This window comes from Heterodontus francisci, chromosome 2, assembly GCF_036365525.1.
Source record: "Heterodontus francisci isolate sHetFra1 chromosome 2, sHetFra1.hap1, whole genome shotgun sequence".
NCBI lineage: Eukaryota > Metazoa > Chordata > Chondrichthyes > Heterodontiformes > Heterodontidae > Heterodontus > Heterodontus francisci.
In genome coordinates, this window is record NC_090372.1 from 97,269,807 (window position 1) to 97,293,245 (window position 23,439).

The 23,439-nt window shown below is 42.7% G+C and overlaps 1 long non-coding RNA gene across 4 annotated transcripts in view; it reads left to right on the forward strand.

Moving 5' to 3' along the window:
• LOC137345894 (uncharacterized) overlaps positions 1-13,114 on the forward strand; it is a 48,612-nt gene extending 35,498 nt beyond the window's left edge. The window contains exons 3-5 of one of the 4 annotated variants that reach the window (XR_010968609.1): positions 616-684; positions 7,783-7,847; positions 12,379-13,114. This is a non-coding gene — a long non-coding RNA (uncharacterized lncRNA). The other 3 variants (XR_010968613.1, XR_010968610.1, XR_010968612.1) reach the window with 3 other exon arrangements.
• The last annotated feature ends 10,325 nt before the right edge of the window (positions 13,115-23,439 follow it).

Here is a 23,439-nt window from a genome sequence, read left to right on the forward strand (position 1 = left end):
CGGGAGGGGGGGGGGTGCGTGTTGGGTGTTGGGGATGGTTGGGGTAGTGGGGGCGGCCTTCCTTTGGGCACTGGGTGCCCGATCATGAAGGCACCCCCGGGACGGTCAAGAGCAGCCTGACTTTGTCTAGTGGCTTCTCTCGGGTCCAGGATACCTGATTGCCATGCGTAAAATCTGCCAGGAGGCAGGTGAAGGCCCTTAAGCAGCCATTAATTGGCCACTTAAGGGCCTTGATTGGCCTGGGGCGGGTGGGCTGTTTTTCGCCACCGCCGCCCTGCGTAAAGTGGCGGTGGAAGCAGAATCAGGTCAGGAAGGTCTCCTGGAGCCTCCCGCTCCATTTTACACCCCCCCTGCCCCGCACCCCTCCCCCCACCGCCACCACAATCCCGCTCTTCGGGGTGGCATAAAATTCAGCCTTAAGAAAGGGAAAATAGAATGAGAGTAAACTAATGCGAAACATAAAAATGAACTGTAAAAGCTTCTATAGGTATGTAAAAAGGAAAAGATTAGCAAAAACAAATGTGGGTCCATTACAAGTGGAGACAGGAGAATTTAAAACGGGAAATAAGGAAATGGCAGAGAAACTAAACAAATATTTTGTGTTTGTCTTCACAGAGGAAAATACTAAAAAAAAAATGGAAATAATGGAGAATGAAGAGACAAGTGTAAATGAGGAACTACAAGGTATTCATATTAGCAAAAAAAAGTACGAGAGAAATTAATGGGGCGTAAAGTCGATAAATCTGCTAGACCTGATGATCTACGTCCTAGAGTGTTGAAAGAGGTGGCTGTAAAGACAGTAGATGCATTGGTGGTCATCTTTCAAAATTCTATAGACTCTGGAATATTTCCTGCTGTTTGGAAGGTGGCAATTGTAACCCCACTATTTAAGAAAGGAGGGAGAGAGAAAATGGGAAACTACAGACCTGTTAGTCTAACATCAGTTGCAGGGAAAATGCTAGAATCTATAATAAAGGATGTGATAACAGGAGACTTAGAAAGTAATGGCAGGCTTGTGCAGAGTCAACATGGATTTATGAAAGGGAAATCATGTTTAACAACCCTGCTGGAGTTTTTTGAGGATGTAACTAGGAGAATAGATAAGGGGGTACTGGTGGAAGTGGTATATTTCGATTTTCAGAAAGCTTTCGATAAGGTTCCACACAAGAGGTTAGTAAACAAAATTACAGCACATGGGATTGGGGGGAATATACTGGCATGGATTGAGAACTGGTAAACAGACAGACAGTAGGAATAAATGAGTCATTTTCAGGTTGAAAGTCTGTGACTATTGGGGTACTGCAAGGATCAGAGCTTGGGCCCCAGCTATTCATAATGTATATCTATGATTTGGATGTGGGTATTAAATGTAATATTTCCAAGTTTGCAGATGACACAAAACTAGGTGAAAGTGTGAAACAAAAACAAGAAATGCTGGATTCACTCAGCAGGTCTGGCAGCATCTGTAGAAAGAGAAGCAGAGTTAACGTTTCGGGTCAGTGACCCTTCTTCGGAATCAATTCCTATGAGCTAAATCTGCTCCCTCTAATCTTGAGGCTATGCCCTCTTGTCCTACCTTCACCTGCCAGTGGAAACATCCTCTCTACTTGTATCTTATCTATTCCCTTCATGATTTTATATGTTTCTATAAGATCCCCCCTCATTCTTCTGAATTCCAATGAATATAATCCCAATCTACTCAGTCTCTCCTCATAAGCCAACCCCCTCAACTCTGGAATCAACCTAGTGAACCTCCTCTGCACCCTCTCCAGTGCCAGTATATCCTTTCTCAAGTAAGGAGACCAAAACTGCACACAGTATTCCAGGTGCGGCCTCACCAGTACCTTATACAGCTGAAACATAACCTCTCTGCTTTTAAACTCAATCCCTTTAGCAATGAAGGACAAAATTCCATTTGCCTTCCTAATTACTTGCTGTACCTGCAGACCAACCTTCTGCGATTCATGCACAAGGACACCTAGGTCCCTCTGCATAGCAGCATGCTGCAACTTTTTACCATTCAAGTAATAATCCTTTTTCCTGTTACTCCTACCGAAATAAATGACTTCACATTTATTAACATTGTATTCCATCTGCCAGACCTTTGCCCACTCACTCAATGTATCTATGTTCCTCTGCAAAGTTTCAAAGTCATCTGCACACTTTGCTCTGCCACTCATCTTAGTGTCATCTGCAAACTTTGACACCCTACACGTGGTCCCCAACTCCAAATCATCTATATAAATTGTAAATAATTGCGGTCCCAACACCGATCCCTGAGGCACACCACTAGTGACTGATTGCCAACCAGAATAGCACTCATTTATCCCCACTCTCTGCTTCCTGTTTGTCAACCAATCCTCTATCCATGCTAATACTTTACTCCTGACGCCATGCATCCTTATCTTATGCAGCAGCCTCTTGTGCGGCACCTTGTCGAAGGCCTTTTGGAAATCTAGGTACACCACATCCACTGGGTCCCCATTGTCCACCTTGCTCGTAATGTCATCATAGAATTCCAAAAGATTTGTCAAGCATGACCTGCCCTTCATGAACCCATGCTGTGTCTGCCCAACGGGACAATTTCTATCGAGATGCTCTGCTATTTCTTCCTTGATAATAGACTCAAGCATCTTCCCCACTACAGAGGTTAAGCTAATCGGTCTATAATTCCCCATCTTTTGTCTACCTCCCTTTTTAAACAGTGGCGTCACATCTGCTGTTTTCCAATCAACTGGGACTACCCCAGAGTCCAGCGAATTTTGGAAAATTACCGTCAGTGCACCTGCTATTTCTCCTGCCATCTCTTTCAGTACCCTGGGATGCATTCCATCAGGGCCAGGAGACTTATCAATCCTTAGCTCCATTAGCTTGCCCAACACTACCTCTTCCGTAATAATGATTGTTCCCAGGTCCTCACCTACGTTCGTCTCTTTGTCAATTAGTGGCATGTTATTAATGTCCTCCACTGAGAAGACCGATACAAAATACCTGTTCAATGCCTCGGCCATTTCATCATATCCCATAACTAAATTCCCCTTCTCATCCTCTAAAGGACAAACGTTTACTTTAGCCACTCTTTTTTGTTTTATATATTTATAGAAACTTTTGCTATCTGTCTTTATATTCTGTGCTAGTTTTTTCTCATGTTCCATCTTACTTTTCTTTATAGCTCTTTCTGTAGCTTTCTGTTGACCTTTAAAGTTTTCCCAATCTTCTAGTTTCATGCTGCTTTTGGCCACTTTGTATGCCTTCTCTTTCAATTTGATAGCCTCCCTTATTTCCTTCGACACCCATGGCAGATTACCCCTTTTCTTCCAGTCCTTCCTTTTCACTGGAATATACTTTTGCTGAGCACTTTGAAAAATTGCTTTGAAAGTCCTCCACTGCTCGTCAACTGTCCCACCGTAAAATCTTTGTTTCCAGTCCACTTTAGCCAAGTCCTCCCTCATTCTATTGTAGTCCCCCTTGTTCAAGCACAGGACCCTGGTATTGGATTTTATCTTCACATTCTCCATCTGTATTCTAAATTCAACCATACTGTGATCACTCCTTCCAAGAGGATCCCTAACCATGAGGTCATTAATTATCCCTGTCTCATTACATAGGACTAGATCTAGGATAGCTTGCTCCCTCGTCGGTTCCATTACATACTGTTCAAGAAAACTATCACTGATACACTCAACGAATTCCTCCTCAAGGCTACCCTGACTGAGCTGGTTCGACCAATCTACATGTAGATTAAAATCCCCCATGATAATTGCCGTACCATCTTTACAGGCATTAGTTATTTCTTTGTTTATTGCCCGCCCCAATGTGATGTTATTATTTGGTGGCCTAAAGACTACGCCTATCAATGACTTTTTCTTCTTAGAGTTTCTAATTTCCACCCAAATGGATTCAACCTCATTCTCCATAGAACCTATATCATCTCTCAGCACCGCCCTGATGTCGTCCTTGAGTATCAGAGCTGCACCACCTCCCTTACCTTCCTGTCTGTCCTTCCGAATAGTCTGGTACCCCTGGATATTTAACTCCCAGTCGTGACCAACCTGCAACCATGTCTCCGTAATGGCTACCAAATCATATTTATTCGCGATGATTTGTGCCGTTAACTCATCAACCTTGTTACGAATGCTACGAGCATTCAGGTAAAGTGCCTTTATGCTAGCTTTCTTACCCTCATGATTCCCAACATCTCTAATAATAACTCCTGAGTTATCCTTCCTTTCTGCTTCTTTCATCGTCTGCCTTGAACTTAAACCCTCCTGCACACATGTTAGCCTGCTGCTTACCTTTTTATTTATCATGCTGCCTGTCGTTTTCCCTTTCCCTTCCCTCCGAGTCACTAGTTTAAAGTCCTAGAGACCACCTAATTTATTCGTTTCGCTAGAACACTGGTTCCAGATCAGTTCAGGTGGAGACCGTCCCATCGGTACAGATCCCCCCGGTTCCAAAACTGATGCAAATGCCCCATGAAATCGAACCCCTCTTTCCCACACCACTCCCTTAGCCACATGTTTACTTCCCTAATATTCTTACCCCGAAGCCAATTTGCACGTGGTTCGGGCAGTAATCCGGAGATTATGACCCTCGAGGAACTGTTCCTTAATTTCGTTCCTAGTGATTTATCATCCCCAAACAGGTCCTCCATCCTAGCCTTGCCTATGTTGTTAGTCCCAACGTGGACCACAACAACTGGATCCTCCCCCTCCCGCTCCAATATCCTTTCAAGCCGGTCAGAGATGTCCTGCACCCTGGCACCGGGCAGGCAACACACCATGCGGGACTCCCAGTCCGGCTTGCAAAGGATACTATCTATCCCCCTAATTATACAATCCCCTATAACTACCACTTGTCTTTTTGCTCCCCCCTCTTGAATGGCCTTCTGCACCATGGTGCCATGGTCAGTTGGCTCATCCTCCCCGCAGCCCTTTTCCTCATCCACACAGGGAGCAAGTATCTCGTACCTGTTGGATAAGGTCAAAGGCTGAGGCTCCTCCACTCCTGAACTCAGGATCCCCCTACCTGCCTCACTTGCAATCACACCCTGTTGTCCCTGATCACTAACTGAATTTGAATTACTTAATCTACCAGGTGTGACTGCCTCCTGAAACAAAACGTCCAGGTTACTCTCCCCCTCCCGGATGTGCCGCAGTGTTTGAAGCTCAGATTCCAGATCACCAACTCTGAGCCAGAGCTCTTCCAGCAACCAACACTTGCTGCGGATGTGGTCCCTGCCGTTCACAATGGGGACAGCCAGCTCCCACATCATGCAGCTGCAGCACATCACCTGCCCAGCCATCTCTACTTAGTTAATTACTTTATTACTTTGTATAAATTTATGAGTTAAATACTTTGATACTTCTCTGCTATGGTCTTTTTCAAATAACCAATAGATAAATCAAAAAAAGTAAGTAAAAAAAGAAAGTAAATTTTTAACCAATCACAGGATACAGAAGAAATAAAAAAGCTTACCTTATCAACACACCAGAGTCCTTTTTTTGGTTAGAGCAGGAGGGCAGGTGGGAGATAGTATCTCGGGTTCAGTCACTGCCCAAATATATAAGTTTTTACTTACCCAGCAGCCCCCTGTTTCACCGAAACTAACAGTAATCTACTTTAGCTGAAACTGACTTCCCAGCTGTTCACTCGCTCGCACTGCCTTTGCTTCTGAAAAAGCTGCTGCACAAAAGGTAAGATATTTGACACTGCCCAAATATATAAGTTTTTACTTACCCAGCAGCCCCCTGTTCCTTGTGGCACTCCACTAGTTACGTCTTTCCAACCTGAAAAAGACCCATTAATCTCGACTCTCTCTTCTGTGAGTTAACCAATCCTCAATCCATGTTAATACATTACCCCCAATACCATGAGCTTCTATCTTGTGCAATAATCTTTTATGTGGCACCTTATCAAATGCCTTCTGGAAATCCAAATACACTACATCTATCAGTTCCCCTTTATCAACTCTGCTTGTTCTATCCTCAAAGAACTCTAGCAAATTTGTCAAACATGATTTCCCTTTCACAAAACCATTTTGACTTTGTTTGATTGTGTAAAGCTTTTCTAAATATCCTGCTATTTCTTCCTTAAGAATAGACTCTAGCATTTTCCCAATGACCGATATTAGGCTGACTGGCCTATTGTTTTCTGCTTTTTGACTCCCACCCTTCTTGAACAGGGGCATCACATTAGCGGTTTTCCAATCTGCTGGGACCCTCCTGGAATCCAGTGAGTTCTGGAATATTTCGACCAATGCCTCCACTATCTCTGCAGCCACTTCCTTTAATACCCTTGGATGCAGGCCATCAGGTCCTGACAACTTGTCTGCCTTTAGCCCCATTAGTTTATCAAATATTTTGTCCCTCGTGATAAAGACTGTTACAAGACCTTTCCTCCCATCAGCTCCTTGCTTATCTGATATCTGTGATATGAGATAATATCTGAGATGACAAGGAATTTCTTCACTCAGAGGGTGGTGAATCTTTGGAATTCTGTGTCCCAGAGGGCTGTGGAGGCTCAGTCATTGACTATGTTCAAGACTGAGATCGATAGATTTTTACATATTAAAAACATCAATGGATATGGACTAGTGCAGGAAAATAGTGTTGAAGTAGAAGATCATTGGATGTTGGAGCAGGCTCGAAGGGCTGAATGGCTTCTGAATGGATTTTTTTTGATTTTATTTGATTTTTGATTTAGAGATACAGCACTGAAACAGGCCCTTCGGCCCACCGAGTCTGTGCCGACCATCAACCACCCATTCATACTACTCCTACACTAATCCCATATTCCTACCACATCCCCACCTGTCTCTATATTCCCCTACCACCTACCTGTACTAGGGGCAATTTATAATTGCCAATTTACCTATCAACCTGCAAGTTCTTATGTTCATCAGCTGTACCGCTTTTTCTAGGGTTTGGTCCTCATTAGACTGCAATAAATCTGATTAGGAATCATCAGCAATGCCCACTACAATGTGGTCTCTTATCAATTCTAACTTTAAGTCTCCATATTCACATCCTTCAACAAGCCTGTAAAGGTCATTAATAAAAGCATCACTGATTCACCTGGTTTCTGGACTCTTCTGTTCAATTTGGCCCTCTCTAAAATCTTATTGCACCTCAGGTTAAAATACCTGTTGAAGACTTTAAAGCTTCATTAAATTTATCAGATGTTACATAAAAGTCGTTTCCAGTAATAACATTGTCTGCTGTTGCTCCTATGGAGTACAGTAATATATTTACTTGTCCTGCTTCTGACTTGCTGTTTAATTGAGATGCAATTCAGAATCTCAGAAATCTTTTCCTCCAGAGACCAATTTTGAATTTGATTTGTTACTTCCATGTTTGCAAGTCTCTCTCGTAGTTTAAATTGAGGCTCCATAGCTTTCCTTTGCTTTTAGGTATTTTACTTTCTTTTTTTAAAATTTCCTTCCCATTATGGAAGTCTTCCCATAGCCTTCCTATGCTTTTCAGGAATTTTTCCATGCTTTTCAGCCTCGCGGTGCTCTCGTGTAATGGCCACTGACTTCAGATTTGCCTTCGCTAAGGATTCAGTTTTGGCGATACTGCCTATCTAGTATGCCTTAAAATCAATTTTGTATCCTTCCCAAGGGTTGCTCACCAAATCCCCGACCATTACTTGGCTCTCTAACTTGAATCCTGTGATCGCTGGACTGGGATTTCCCTCACAGAACACCATGCCTTTGTGGTGCAACCTGAATGCCTCTATATGCTGACTCCCTGACTCTCTGTACCTTCACTTCATCCACAGAGCCGCTCTGGAGCTTTTCAGAGTGAATTCATGACTTCTGTAGTTTTGTGGTGCTACTTTTGCAGGTAAGTAGTTTTCTTCAAATTTTTCTGTTGTTCACCATTGCCACCATATTTTCAGTTGTTGCTACTAGGAGTTAGGTTTTATTTCTCTAGCTTGTAGAGATCACTGACTCTTTGTAAGGTTTTAAACCATAACTCGTTTACTACATTTCAGGACCTTTCTCTTAAGCAGGTCTAACTCACTGCTGACATGATGCTGTTTGTCCTTCTTGAGTCTCTACCATGTGATCTCTGACATCATCACAGTGGGAGGTGTTACTTACACTGTCCCAAATATTAACCTTCTCAGACCTTTATACTACAGGGGGCACCAACTGGGATGCAGCTGGCATCCACTTCAAGCACCTTTGCGCCATCAGTGACACAGAGCAGTCTATGCTGCAGAGAGTTTTACTCCTTCTGCACATAACAGCGCACTGCTCTTGCACCAGAGTGGTGCTGCATATGGCTTTCCGTGAGGTTGCACAACCTCTCAATGGAGGAGCTTATGTGATCACATCCCTGAGTCATGACAGAAAACATGTGCTGCATAGACTCCTCCATTGCCTGCCCATAGCTCCGCAAGGCCTCAGGGATCTCTGACAGATGGGAACATATCTGCCTCTGGTTCTCGAGGAGGACTTTTCTTGTTTGTGACACCAGAGGCCCAGCATCTTTACCCAGCAAAGCATCAATATGTTTGTCCTCTGTCCTCCGAGAGGGACTGTTCACAGCTGACTCTTCCTCACCCCCAACCCACTGCTGCCCACATGTGATGTGTGGTTCACCCAGTGCTCCCCTCTCTATGCTAGTCTGTTGCTCAATCAAGGTGATTGTCTGTGCGCTGGTGGAGTGTGCTGAGGTGGGATGTGACGGTTTAGGCTCCATTCCCCCCCACCCAACCCAGCCGTGGATAGTGGCACTGATACGGTAGATTCACTTTGAAACCTCTTTGCAACTGGTCTTGTGGGAGACACAAGAGAATGGCGATGAGAAGTGGTCTTACAAGTGCCCCAGCACAACCAGCCCCTCATATGACAGTGGACGAAGATCGAAAGCTTGCACTGGACAGGAGTCTCCTCCATGCCCTTCACCTCAAAAAAGAGCTATCCAACGACCCTGTTGCTCACGTCCTCCCGTCACGCCATCCCCCACTGAATGCCCCGACGGAACCCTGGAAATCTCCACCGCTACCTCCTCCACTGATGTCAGAATGTGGAGCTGGTCCACTCCACTTCCTGTTCTGGGCTCCCTTCTCCTGCAGGATGAGATCTTGGAGAAAGATCCATAAATATGCTGCTCTGCCTCATCTCTTCCAGCATGACATACAAGTGGGCTAATGTCCTATCAGAGTTGTCCCTATCTAAATGTTGCCCCATATGTGAGAGTGGCAGCGTCTCTGTGTAATGAGCATTCACTTACTCTGACAATGTGAGGCAGATGTTCTGTGAAATCACCCCGGTTGCATTCTGGTGCTTAGAGAGTTGGTGCCAAATGAACTGGGTGCCACTGGTCACTCACCTTACCAGACCACAAGAGGTCTTTGAACCATAATCTGCGCTGCACCCAGGTCTTTCTTGTGAGTCTCCGGCTGCTGACCTCCATGGCCATCTTGGTCTCGCTCGGGGATTCCTCCTCCCTGAGGCTGGGTAAAAAAGCTCTTTCCTCTTGGAGACAGCATCAATGAGAGCCTCCAGAGAGGCAACGGAAAAACAGGGCGCTGCCCGGGGATGCTTTCCCATGCCCGAACAGGCCTTCTGAGCTCCCTGGTGATGCATCTGTAATGGCAACAGCAAGCCCAGTGGTGGCTGTTGTTTGCGTTTCAAAATTGCACTCAGCGACCTGTTCCCACTTCCAGAACGCTTCCAACACCACGAATTGGGCGCCGGACACGGTCCCAGTATAATTACGTCATTTGCATTTTAAAATGCTCCGGGCATCGGGTTCCCAACCCTAAAACGAAAATCCGGCTGCTGATTTCTCTAAATTCAAGCCCAATTTTTCCAGTTAAAATTTAATAAATGGATGTTGTTTGATTATGTAACAGATGAAATAGTGAAAACAGACAATTGCTGCAGAATCTTTGCAGAGGTGATTGGAATCATCAATACGTGTAAAACACCTGAACTCATTGCACATTGTTAAATATGTTTACTGTGTCTGAATGACTGATTATAAATAGTTTAGTTACATATATGTAGGGTACGCCCTGCCTGCAACAGTAGTAGACTCGCCAACTTTAAGGGCATTTAAGTGGTCATTGGATAGACATATGGATGAAAATGGAATAGTGTAGGTCAGATGGTTTCACAGGTCGGCGCAACATCGAGGGCCGAAGGGCCTGTACTGCGCTGTAATGTTCTAATTCTAATTCTAATATCAAAACACTTAATGTTCCATTACTGTGATTTTGAAACTAGATTTAGAATTGATAAATATCAGTTTAAAACGGTTAAAAGCCTGAATAACTGAAGATCTATCTCGATGATAAGATTCAATAAGATCTTGCTAAAAGATTTTTTACTGAGTTGCTTTACATGTTTCACTGGCTAATATGGTGTGTCCTCAGTACCTTGCTCTATGGCAGCGAGGCCTGGACAACGTATGTCAGCCAAGAGCGACGTCTCAATTCATTCCATCTTCGCTGCCTCCGGAGAATACTTGGCATCAGGTGGCAGGACCGTACCTCCAACACAGAAGTCCTTGAGCCGGCCAACATCCCCAGCTTATACACACTACTGAGTCAGCGGCGCTTGAGATGGCTTGGCCATGTGAGCCGCATGGAAGATGGCAGGATCCCCAAAGACACATTGTACAGCAAGCTCGCCACTGGTATCAGACCCACCAGCTGTCCATGTCTCCGCTTTAAAGACGTCTGCAAACGCAACATGAAGTCCTGTGACATTGATCACAAGTCGTGGGAGTCAGTTGCCAGCGTTTGCCAGAACTGGCGGGCAGCCATAAATGCGGGGCTGAAGTGTGGCGAGTCGAAGAGACTTAGCAGTTGGCAGGAAAAAAGACAGAGGCGCAAGGGGAGAGCCAACTGTGTAACAGCCCCGACAAACAAATTTTTCTGCAGCACCTGTGGAAGAGCCTGTCACTCTAGAATTGGCCTTTATAGCCACTCCAGGCGCTGCTCCACACACCACTGACCACCTCCAGGCGTTACCCATTGTCTCTCGAGATAAGGAGGCCAAAGGAGAAGATGGTTTCATTCCAGTTCCCATCTTATGCCTTATTTTATGTTAGTACTACTGAATGGAATCACATCAAAAATAAAGTACATTGTAAGCATCTTGCAGCAATAATATATTATTTGCATAAAATAAAAGCAAAATACTGCAGATGCTGGAACTCTGAAATAAAAACAAGAAATGCTGGATATACTCAGCAGGTCTGGCAGCATCTGTGCAGAGAGAAGTATCAGTTCTGAAGAAGTATCTCTGACCTGAAACGTTAACTCTGCTTCTCTCTGCACAGATGCTGCCAGATCTGCTGAGTATTTCCAGCATTTCTTGTTTTTATATTATATACTATTTGCAGTTGCACTATATATTTGATAAGAGCCATTCAATCATTTTCTCACAGGGGGAAATCTCAAATGAATTAGGTCTTATAAGAGCTTGTACAAGTGGGCAACTGAATATCAATATATTCCTCCCTCTAAAGTTCTTCTACGGAATCTGCAATTTAGTGACACAAGATCAAGATACAGAAAGCGAATTTGCTTACTGGTGGCAAAGTGAGGCTTGGAAAACATTCTTTCTGTGTTGTTATAATGTGGATTGGAATATTGTCATTTGTCATTTTCTGCCCATTAATTTTCACATGGTCTTTTACATACTGTTTTAGACAAAATCATTTTTATGACTTCCAGACTTAGAATTGTCCAAAACCTCTTGATAGATTTTAATACAATTTCGTTTACTCACAAATTTTTAAAACAATTATTAATGTGCTGTTTTATTCAAGCTAGTAAAGGTAACAACATCTCTGTGCACAATATTTAACCTGTTCCCTGAATATAAGAAACATGTTAAACGGATAATTTAATTTTAAGGAAATCTCGTTAAACTACTTTAATAAGTTAAAATATAGTTGAATGGTCAGTAAGGATTGTAAGGTATGTGTGTGGAGGAATAGGAAATTTTACACAAGGTTGCATTCTCTTACTCTAAAGGCAAATTTGGTCATGTTAGTGAACTAGAAAACATTAATGATTTAAATGTAAAATTATATACTGACAGTTTGAAATTTAACCTAAGTGATTTCTGAGTGATTAATGGGTTAACTTTCTAAGATGTTTATGTAAAACATCTATTGATAGAGCCAATGTCAAAACAAACCAAGGGATCTAATGACTTATTTGTAATGGGCATGTCTTCCCTAAATCAAAGGCAAATATTGATACTGCAGCAATCAGTATTATTTGTACACCTCCATTGTCTCACAGTCCTGTATTTCAACAGTCTAATGGCTATTGTAGACTGACTGGCAGCCCTCTTGTGATGTTGATCAAATATGCCTTGTTTAATTCTTTAAAAATTATTTCTAGATGGAATCATTTTAATTGAAGACAATGACAGCAGTGCTGCAAGGGTTTCTGCAAGTTGACTATTACAGGCTCTTTCCATTTATGGGCTTTCATCATTTTCTCTTTACCTAATGGATCATCCTCAAAGTGGCTCTGCAATGTGTTAACATGTGTGATTAAGAGACACATTTCTTCTGACCTAAGACTTAAGATATTATTATCCTGACAGCTGTAAGTATCTCAAGTGAACTGAGCTAATGTAGCCTCAACATAGCTGAGTCAGAAATGATCCCTTGGGTGGTGTTAATTTGCTGGAATTTCCTATTATGTGAAGAATGCACCTAAATCAACATATTTATGTGCCACTGTGATATTTTATTTATTTTAATTTGTGCACGTGCATCATGTCTGGACCTCACAAGTTACACACTTTATGCCATTGATCAAAATGATAACCCTGGAATTGTAATATTTTGCAGATGATGGCGTAGTGGTAATATCATTTGAGTAGTAATCCAGAGGCCCAGGCTAATAGCCTGCAGATATGGGCTCAAATCCCACCATGGCAGCTGGGGGAATTTAAAATTCAGTTAGTTAGTACATTCAATTAATTAATAAAAAAGTCTGGAATTAAAGACTAATCGCAGTAATTGTGCCATGAAACTATCATCAATTGTCATAAAAACCCATCTGGTTCACTAATGTCCTTTAGAGAAGGAAATCTGCCATCCTGGCCTAGTCTGGCCGACATGTGACTCCACACCCACAAATGTTTTTTGGTTATTGTATAAAAATAAATATTTATCTTTCTTCTTTAATCTATGAGAAAACCTATCATTTGTCTATTTATTTGACCCTTAAAAACACTCAGGGACTAAAACACTATTTTTAAAACGCTATCTGTGGTCAGTTGAGAGGTGAAAAGTGGAAGTCACCCACATCACTTCCACCTGTATGTAACAGTGTTATGATGTAAAGTTATGTCCGGGTGTGAGCTTCAAAATATTTATTCCATCAGCCATCACAAGTAGGTAATTTTTCTCACGCATGCTAACATTAGTCACAATACAAGATTGCTCTGGTCACTAGTTATAGAGATTGCAAATGTCTTCAAAAAGATGTTTATGATTTTGTCATATGTGGTTACCAGAGCAATTCTTGCTGATATGTTACTTTTCTTCTCACTCTATAAACTCTTTTTTAAACCATCATTGACGTTTTACTACCTCACAATTTCTGAGAAAAGATTTTATAGCTTTACATTTTGAAAACTTAAAATACATATCGGGCTGAATTTTAATTGTGCGCCGCGTTCCTCGGGGGCACACATTCAACTTGGCGGCCTTCCGACGCGGAAGGGCTGCCGAGGAGCCCCGGCATTATTTCACGCGGGGGCTCATTTAAATGGAGGGGGCGGAGCGGCCGCCTCCGATGACATACAGGGGGTGACCTCCGCGTCCCTGGCAATGGCGTCCGGTGGCACCACACAGGCACTGGCGCCATTTTTAAAGGGCTGCAAGCCCTTCAGTACATTGTAAAATTTAAAGGTTCCAATCTCCGGGATTTAAAAATAAAATGTTATGTCAGGTGTCAATCACATATCCCACCCCCAGTGGGTAAATCATACATTAATTGCCCTCTACCGCCATGATAAAATTTCATTAGGATCACGACCTTTCCCTCCCTTTGACCCTCAACCCATTCCCACCATCCCCACAGCCAATGATAAATGTTTTTCATGCTCCTCTACCCCTCCCGCCTTGAAATTTTATTCCTCCCCCCTCCCCACCAGGTTCTGCCTTGGAACTCCATGCGGAGTTCCGAAGGCGTGTGAAGGCCGAACAGAGGCCGTAAATTCAGCCTGCAGGTAAGTTTATTAGCATCTCATTTATGTTCATTTGAATATGCAGTTGAAGGGCCCGCCACCAGGCGGCCGGGGGTGGTGGGGGGGTGTGGCTCCACCGAAGTCCCCCCACCGCCGGTAATATGCAGCGAGCCCTTCTCGACGTCATGGGTTGAGGTGGGCCTCTCCCCGCAAAATTTTACCGCCCCCCCCCCCCCCCGCCGCGACCCACGGCATCGAGAGGCTGGCAAAGTTCAGCCCCTATGTAAAGTTTTCAAAAATCAATTTAGTTGAGCTTTGGCCTGCCTTTATATACTTTCTAAGTCAATTATTGAATTCTCAAGACAGTCAACTATATTATTTATTCATTTCAATACCAATTTGCCAGTTAGAGATTTACTAGAATGGTTCCAGGGATGACAGACTACAGTTACAGGGATAGAACAGAGAATCTGGGGTTTTTCTCTTAAGAGCAGAGAATGCTTAGAGAAGATTTGATAGAGGTGTTTAAAATCTTAAAGGGTTTAGATCGAGTAAATAAAGGGAAACTGTTTCCAATGACTGAATGTTCAACGGGGCACAGATCTGAGGTAATTGACAAAAGAACCAGAGGCTACTTGAGGAAAACTTTTCTACGCAATGGGTGGTTAGGATTTAGAATGCAGTGCCTGATAGGAAACAGATTCAATAGTAGCTTTAAAAAGGGGATTGAAGAAAAACTTGAAGGAGAAAATATTTTAGGGATATAGAGAAAGAGTGGGGGAGTGGGACCAACTAGATTGCTCTTCAAAAGAGCCAGCTCAGGCTCAATGAACTGAATGGCCACCTTCTTTACTGTATTATTCTATAATTTATAATTTAGTTATTCCAAAGGGATCGTTCCCTCCGCGACACCCTGGTACACTCCTCCATTACCCCCCACCACCTCGTCCCCATCCCAGGGCACCTTCCCCTGCAATCGCAGGAGGTGTAATACCTGCCCATTTACCTCCTCTCTCCTCACTATCCCAGGCCCCAAACACTCCTTTCAGGTGAAGCAGCGATTTACTTGTACTTCTTTCAATGTAGTATACTGTATTCGCTGCTCACAGTGTGGTCTCCTCTACATTGGGGAGACCAAGCGCAGACTGGGTGACCGCTTTGCAGAACATCTCCGCTCAGTCCGCAAGCAGGACCCTGAGCTTCCGGTTGCTTGCCATTTCAACACTCCCCCCTGCTCTCATGCTCACATCTCTGTCCTGGGATTGCTGCAGTGTTCCAGTGAACATCAACGCAAGCTCGAGGAACAGCATCTCATCTACCGATTAGGCACACTACAGCCTGCCGGACTGAACATTGAGTTCAATAATTTCAGAGCATGACAGCCCCCCATTTTACTTTCATTTTTGGTTATTTTTTCTTCCTTTTTTTTTTACAATCTTTTTTTGCATTTATTTCATTTCATCTTAGTTTGTTCAGTTTGCTTACCCACTGTTTTTTTTTCAGGTTTGCACTTGCTGCTGTTCAATATTCAGTGTATTTACACCTAATCTGTACTAATGCTTTGTCTTTCAACACACCATTAACATATTGTTTGCCTTTGCTCCGTGACCTTTTGGTCAGCTATGTGGCCTGGTCCAATCTAGACCTCCTTTTTATCTCTTGCCCCACCCCCACCTCACTTGCTTATAATCTGTGACTTTTCTAATATTTGTCAGTTCCGAAGAAGGGTCACTGACCCGAAACGATAACTCTGCTTCTCTTTCCACAGATGCTGCCAGACCTGCTGAGTGATTCCAGCATTTCTTGTTTTTGTTTCAGATTTCCAGCATCCGCAGTATTTTGCTTTTATTACAGGAGATGAGCACCCCTTCTTACATATTACAGTTTAATCACTGTACTCTAAATATGTAACCTTATTGTAAAGATGCTTGTCAGAGCCAATTGTACAGTGTCCCACAACAGCTAATGACATCTCCTGCAAACATTCCAAATGGAAAATGAATAGCAGCTTCCTCTTGGTTTCAGAGAACTTGTTTAGTTGCTGGGATTCTCTTTCAGTTGCTCTACTGGCTTGAGGAATGAACACAATTCTCTTTTTTGGTTTTCTTGACCTAATTTCATAGTTTACTGACTTTCTGAACACTTTGTTCTGGAGATTGAATTGTGCCATCACATAACTTTATATAAACCTTTTCATCAGGTCCACAAATTTGCTGCAAGATACCAGCTCTGAGTATCATTGACCTTCTGACCCACAGCCTCCTCCATAATCATGGCCAACTCCTATTCTGTGAATCTGGCCTTCCTACTATTGACCAATTTCTTACTAAGTCAGCAACGTAGCCAAGAACCTCTTTTCCTGCTTGTTCCTGCTTGTTCAGGAATTTAACTGTATTTATTGCACCTGCCTAATGATTGGATGTCTTAATTTTCTGTCAGCAGTAAGTTGAGACATTGTGGCACCGAATATGTAGCATTAGCAGTTTGGCAGTAAATGTGCTGGGACCCAAATACATTACTTTTACTTTACGTAAACCTACTCCACTCAATTTACTGCTCTTATTTTGCTTTGCGTATATTCAATGGAACAGAGTAAGGAAACTATTCTGCCAAGTATAACCGTAAATATAAAATAACATTTGCAATGAAGTCTACAACAAAATGTTTATTTTGCCACATCTGGAAGTTAGCTGAAATATTAAGTTTCTCATCAGGTTGCTCTAGAAATGAGGCTATTCTCATCTCAGCACATTTTAAAATAGGTCCACTGAGAGCAGAAGCAAATGAATAAGGAATGGCTTTGCGGTATGATGCATATTCACTGGCAACTGAACTAGCATGGGCGGAAATCAATTGAGCTGTGACACTTAAGCTGTTATTGATAAATGTCCTTCATTTACCCCCAACTTACTGGAATCAACAGTCCCTTCAGGAGCAAGTTAACAAACCCAACTCAATACTTCAGTTTGTAAAGAGTACAATGTTTCCTTACCTTCATATTCCCCAAATCATTGGCAGTTCCAAAACAAATCATTTTATTCAGTATGGGGTTAAAATCAGTCTTTACTTTTGAATATCTTAGACTTAAACATTACCTGAGTATTTCCAAGTTATTCAAATAAAGCTTATAAAGTTTAGAAATATTGCAAGGAATTTTAACTGCCAAACCCACTCTCCCCCTCACCATTGTCCAATGGAAACTTGGCTAGCAGGCAGTTAAAATGTCCCATATGACTTACCTCCTCTGGCCCCGTTGCCTGCATTCCCAATATTAGCTTGATCTTTTCAACAGACCTGCCGATGGCATCATTGTCCTGTTTTAAATATAACGATTGGACCCAATTAGGTGATCGGGTCCTGGCTGGAATCTTACTACAAGCCTGTGCTGGGAGGCCTTCCTTGCCTTCCTGACAAGCCAAAATTATTGGCAAGCGGAGTAGAGGCTAGAAGAGGCCCTGCAAGTTAAGTTTCTTTTCTTTTTCCTTCTTTCCTTGCAGGCCAGAAGGAATAGGAATTCTCCTCTGGGCCCCACAAGGAATCCATGAGCCTCACCTACTTGAACTTTCCTCCACCTCTGATCACCTGCACCCGCCCACTTTGTTTAATGCTGGGGACTGTTACATTGGATCCCCAGAAGAGGCCTGCTGCCCACCAAAATCCTACCTGTCCGATAGTCAGCTAATGCTTCCCGCTGCATTTGAGTGAGAGACTGACGCAAAGCATGCAGATAAGATTCGAGTGTTAAAATCTCTTTGGCCTTACCCTGAAGGGGGACAGATGGCTTCCATCTGCCTCAGTCCCAAACTGCAATGATTATGCTTTCCATTAGAATTGTCTCCATTGTTTTAGAAGGCACAGCCACCTGACTCTTAGAGACATGGAATTGTTGATAGTGCTTCAGTAAACTTTTCCATCACTGGGTGAAAATCCAAGCAAGCCTGCATTTCCAGTTTGTTACTGGTTTGGTGAGTTTACCATATAGTTATGTCACCACCAAGGCATGCAGTATAGTGTCTGCCAGTCCCTTCTCTGGTTACAGCAATGACATCTCCTCTCTCCTGTTTCTTACAATGTGGTTGACTCTTAACTGCCCTTTGAATTGGCCTAGCAAGCCAATCAGTTGCATCAACTGCCCACCACTGCCTTCTCAATGAGAACTAGGGATGGCCAATAAATGCCTGTCTGGCCAGCAATCCCTGCATCCTGAGAATGAACTAAGAAGTATATTATGAACAATATGAGAGTGCAATCTAAAGATTCATAGTTTTCAGCTATCTCTGAGGCACCATGATTAGGGCTTTCTTTTCTTGCTTTAACCTGCACTTCCAGAACATTCATGGGACCTTCCTGAAGCTTGATTCTGTCCATTCAACCCCACCCTTAATTTTTGTTTCTCATTGAAATTCATGTTTAATCCCTCTCTGGGACGAAATTTGGCAGGACAGGGGAGGCGGGTGTAAACGTGTGCAGAATGTTAAATCCCCAAAAAGTGAGTTTGGGTCATGATCCCAAACATCATTCCACCCATTTCTGGGTTTCACCCAGGTGGGTTCGGAAACAAGTGGGGATGTTCCATGCAGTTGTTGGGTAAGGTATTTAAATATTCAAATAGTAATTGAGTTGGTGGCACAGTGGCGCAGTGGTTAGCACCGCAGCCTCACAGCTGCAGCGACCTGTGTTCGATTCTGGGTACTGCCTGTGCGGAGTTTGCAAGTTCTCCCTGTGACCACGTGGGTTTCCTCCAGGTGCTCCGGTTTCCTCCCACAGCCAACGACTTGCCGGTTGATAGGTAAATTGGCCATTATAAATTGACCCTAGTATAGGTAGGGGAATTGTGGGAATGTGAGAGAGTAATGGGATTAAAGTAGCATTAGTATAAATGGGTGGTTGATGGTCGGCACAGACTCGGTGGGCTGAAGGGCCTGTTCCAGTGCTGTATCTCTAAATAAAAAGTACAGTTTTAATCAAGCAGAGGACCTATTTCCCAAGCTGTCAGTAATTCATCAAAGTCACTGAGGCATGTGCACAGCAGGGAGTACTAATTCACGGAAACTGACAAGCTGGGAAGCCTTTGATCAGTGAAACTGAAGCACTTCAGCCATGGCCAGGTGAGAAGCTGCTGCTCACAGCACTCCTTCTCAGAGAGGTGATTGCTACTTTCTTGGAAGTCACTTCACGTGTCTTGCACTGCACTCACCTTCAGCTGCACTTCCCTGCTGTCAGCCTTCACCATGGTATTGGGCAGCTTATGTAGCTCCACCTTGCACTTTTTATGAGGAACAAGTGGAGCAGCAACATCAACACAAAAATCAGCTGCCTTCTCCTGAGCCACATGCTGCTCCACGGGACAGACGGAATTGGCACAGAGATCCAGTTCAAAGGAGGCGAGTCCCCCAACAGAGGGTCTATGGGCAGAGGATCAACTCTATCAACACCAGTGTCTCAGGAGCCTCAAGCTTTCATGGCAGTTCACTGATGACATCTGCAACCTCCTGGAACAAGACTTCCTTCCCAAAGGACCAGGTGTCAAGTGTTGCCAGTATCTGTAGAGGTGTCTGTCACTGGAGGACCACCACCCCACACTACCCCATGCACCCCCTGTGATGAAACATAAGTATAATAGGCTTAATTAGGTAGAATTTAGATATAGTTAATATATTATACCTTTTAGAATTGAAGATTGAGTTTTCAAGACTCACTGAAATTCCCCTTTAAGAAAGTAGAGTTAAAAATTTCAAGATCTTTCAAGGTCCCTGTTACAATAGAATGTGAACCAGAAACACCTTTTAAGTTGGGAAATCCATTTTGGGGTCTCTGTTGCCAGGGAATTGGAGGATAAACACACGTTGAAACATCTTTTGTGACATCAGCAAGAGATAGCGATAAACTTAATTAGTTGATGGTGTTGGTAATGTAGACAGATTGACTCAAAAGAAGGGTTCAAGGTACCATAAAAACAATTATAGATAATAAAATGAAATAGTACTTACAGAAACAGATGCTAAACAAACCAATTATAAACATTTTGACCAGGTAAAAGCTCACAACTTCAAGAGCAGGGGAATTCCAAAAATAAGTTAAGTGGGGATGGTAGCTAATGATATTAACATATATGGATCTCAAAAGCAGGAAAATACACACAGAAAGGTAACATCTACATGCTAAAAGGTCAGATGATAGTTTAGAAACAGTATAAACATGAGGGTTTTTGAAGCAAGAAACTAGGAGTATTGAATTCCTCATCAATTCTTCTCAACCAATGGCTTACTCAGTGAATTTAAGGTAAAAGTTTACTTTAAATTTTGATGGATATTCTAAGATATTTTGCTGTAACAATATCAGGATGAACTTTTGGATTCTATTTTAGAAATAAGATTATGAGTTACATTTCTTATTAATCTTTGATATTGTGGTATATTTATCTACTAAAAGTGTATTGCATGTTCAATTCTTTAATAAATATATAAAAGTTAGCATTCTCCTGTCGCATACTGTATACAACTACAAGAACCCCCTATCTATGTCTCTTTAAGTGGAGCGATACGTTCTGAAGAGAGTTTCCCAGACCCTTATAATATCTGGGATATTTATGACTTAGCAATAATTATTTTTTTAAAAGGCTATCCGAAAGATGGTAATATTCTCTGTTAGTTTTCTTTCTTTGAGGGAAGACTAGTTCAGTTCTCCAAACCCAAATAAGTGTCTATAAGAATTTGTCTGGTTTGAACTCAATGAAAGGAGATTCATAGGGATTTATGCTTGGTTTGGTTTAGTCCCTATAAGAGGTTAAAAGTCATACATCACTTCACCCCTAACAACCTGGGTGTCTGCCTCTCCCCGAGGAGTGAAAACAAGAGAGTTATGAGTGGTCAAAATGGCTTGTGTGGAGAAGAGGGAAGGAAAACATATGTGGAGGATGACTGCAAGGCATGGATGCAACAGATCAGTAGGATAAGGGTGAGTGTGTGTGTTGGTTGTTCAGATGGGGATGTGAGGAGGTGCCTAGAGAGAGAGGACTGAGTGGAGTTTCAAGGTGTGTTGTTATGAGGAGTGCTATTCTGGAGAAAGTCAGAATGTGGGTGTTGGTACCTGAAAGTTTTATGCCACTCAACCTTTCCTTCTTGCAATTAGTACTCTTCCTTCATATCCAAGAGAGGCACGTGTGTTTAGTCTAATTTCCTTCATTGTTGCCATTGTCCTTTTGAATTTACTGCAGGTAAAGCTAGTGATCCCTCACCTCACTGGGTATTGGTGAAACATAGCAATACCCAACATTTCACTATTTGTGCTGAATTAAAAGAAAACAAAATAGCATGTTTTGAAGCCATGGTGGATTTAGATATTTCCAAAGAGAGCTTTGAGCACTGAAGGTTTATTTTCTAGCAGTCTGCAGACATACCCTTCCCCCAAGAAAATTTTGATCTTTGAAGTTTATTTGCTGCATTTTGAACATTTTGGAATATACTGTAATTCCGACTTTCAAGCCAAAAATATTTTTCCTGGAAGAGTCACAGAAATGAAAGTAAGCTATTTGTCAGGATCTTCATTGAACTTCATAGATCAGTTCTTTCTATTGGGAATTTTACCTGAGATACAAGAACTCCGACAGCCCCTAATACAAGCAGGCTCAGGATTTAGCTGCCACAAACACTATATTTTAATGTTAACCGACCTGTCTGTGTGAAAACATAGAACTGGCAATATGCTTCTACAGAAGGTAAGTACAGTTTGTCTTCCTCAGTATTGATGAAACCCTAGCTGATTGCTCTAACTTCCAACACCTTTACTACAGTAATTGGCTGCATTCACAGATCCAAATGAACACATGTAATAAGGGAGATGCAGTTATATTGCCTCTACCCTCACGGGTTTGCAGGAACAAGTAAGTGAAGTTGAATTCAGTGCTCTCAGGTGAACTTAACTGTACCTCTCCAGTCATATCCATTAACTCAACTGGTTAGTTTTCTATAGAAAAGGGCTCCCTTGTTGAAATTCATAGAGGAGAGAACTAAGATTTTAAAAAAATTATTTATTCATTCATGGGATTTGGGCATCGCTTGCAAGGCCAGCGTTTATTGTCCATCTCTAATTGCCCTTGAGAAGGTGGTGGTGAGCTGCCTTCTTGAACCACTGCAGTCAGTGTGGTGAAGGTACTGTCACAGTGCTGTTAGGTAGGGAGTTCCAGGATTTTGACCCAGTGATGATGAAGGAATAGCAATATATGACCAAGTCAGGATCATGTGTGACTTGGTGGGAAGCTCGGAGGTGATGGTGTTTCCATGCATCTGCTGCCCTTGTCCTTCTAGGTGGTAGTGGTCTCATGTTTGGGAGGCACTGTCAAAGAAGCTGCAGTGCATATTTTTGATGGTAATTTGCAGCCACGTTATGCTGATGGTGGAGTAAGTGAATGTTTAAGGGACGAATGGGGTGCTGATCAAGTGAACTGTTTTGTTCTGGACACTGTTGAGCTTCTTGAGACTCTTTGGAGTGGCAATTGAAGGATATTTTATCACACATCTGACTTGTGCCTTGTAGATGGTGGACAGGCTTTTTGGAGTCAGGAACTGAGTTACTCGCTGCAGAATTTCCAGCCTCTGACTTGCTCTTGAGGCCACAGTATTTATGTGGCTAGTGCAGTTAAGTTTCTGGTCAATGCTAACCCCAACATATTGATGGTGGGTGATTCAGCAATGGTAATGCCATTGAATGTCATGAGGATATGGTTAGATTCTCTCTTGTTTCAGATCGTCATTGCCTGGCTCTTGTGTGACACAAATGTTACTTGCCACTTATCAGGCCAAGTCTGAATGTTGTCCAGGTATAACTGCATGTAAGTATGGACTGCTTCCTTATCTGAAAAATTGTGAATGGAACTGAACACTATGCAATGATCAGCAAACATCGCCACTTCTGACATGTTGCCGGGAAGGTCACTACTGCAGTAACTGAAAATGGTTGGGCCTAGGATATTTTCCTGAGGAACTCCTGCAGTGATATCCTGGGGCTGAGATTATTGGCCTTCAACCAATACAACATCTTCCTTTGTGTTTAGTATAACTCGAGGTAGTGAAGAGTTTTCCCCTGATACTCACTGACTTCAATTTTGCTAAAGTTTCTTGGTGCCACACTTGGTCAAATGCTGCCTTGATGTCAAGGGCAGTTACTCTCATGTCACCTTTGGAATTCAGCTCTATTACCCATGTTTGGACCAAGGCTATAATGAGGTCTGGAACTGAGTGATCGGGCAAAGCCCAAAC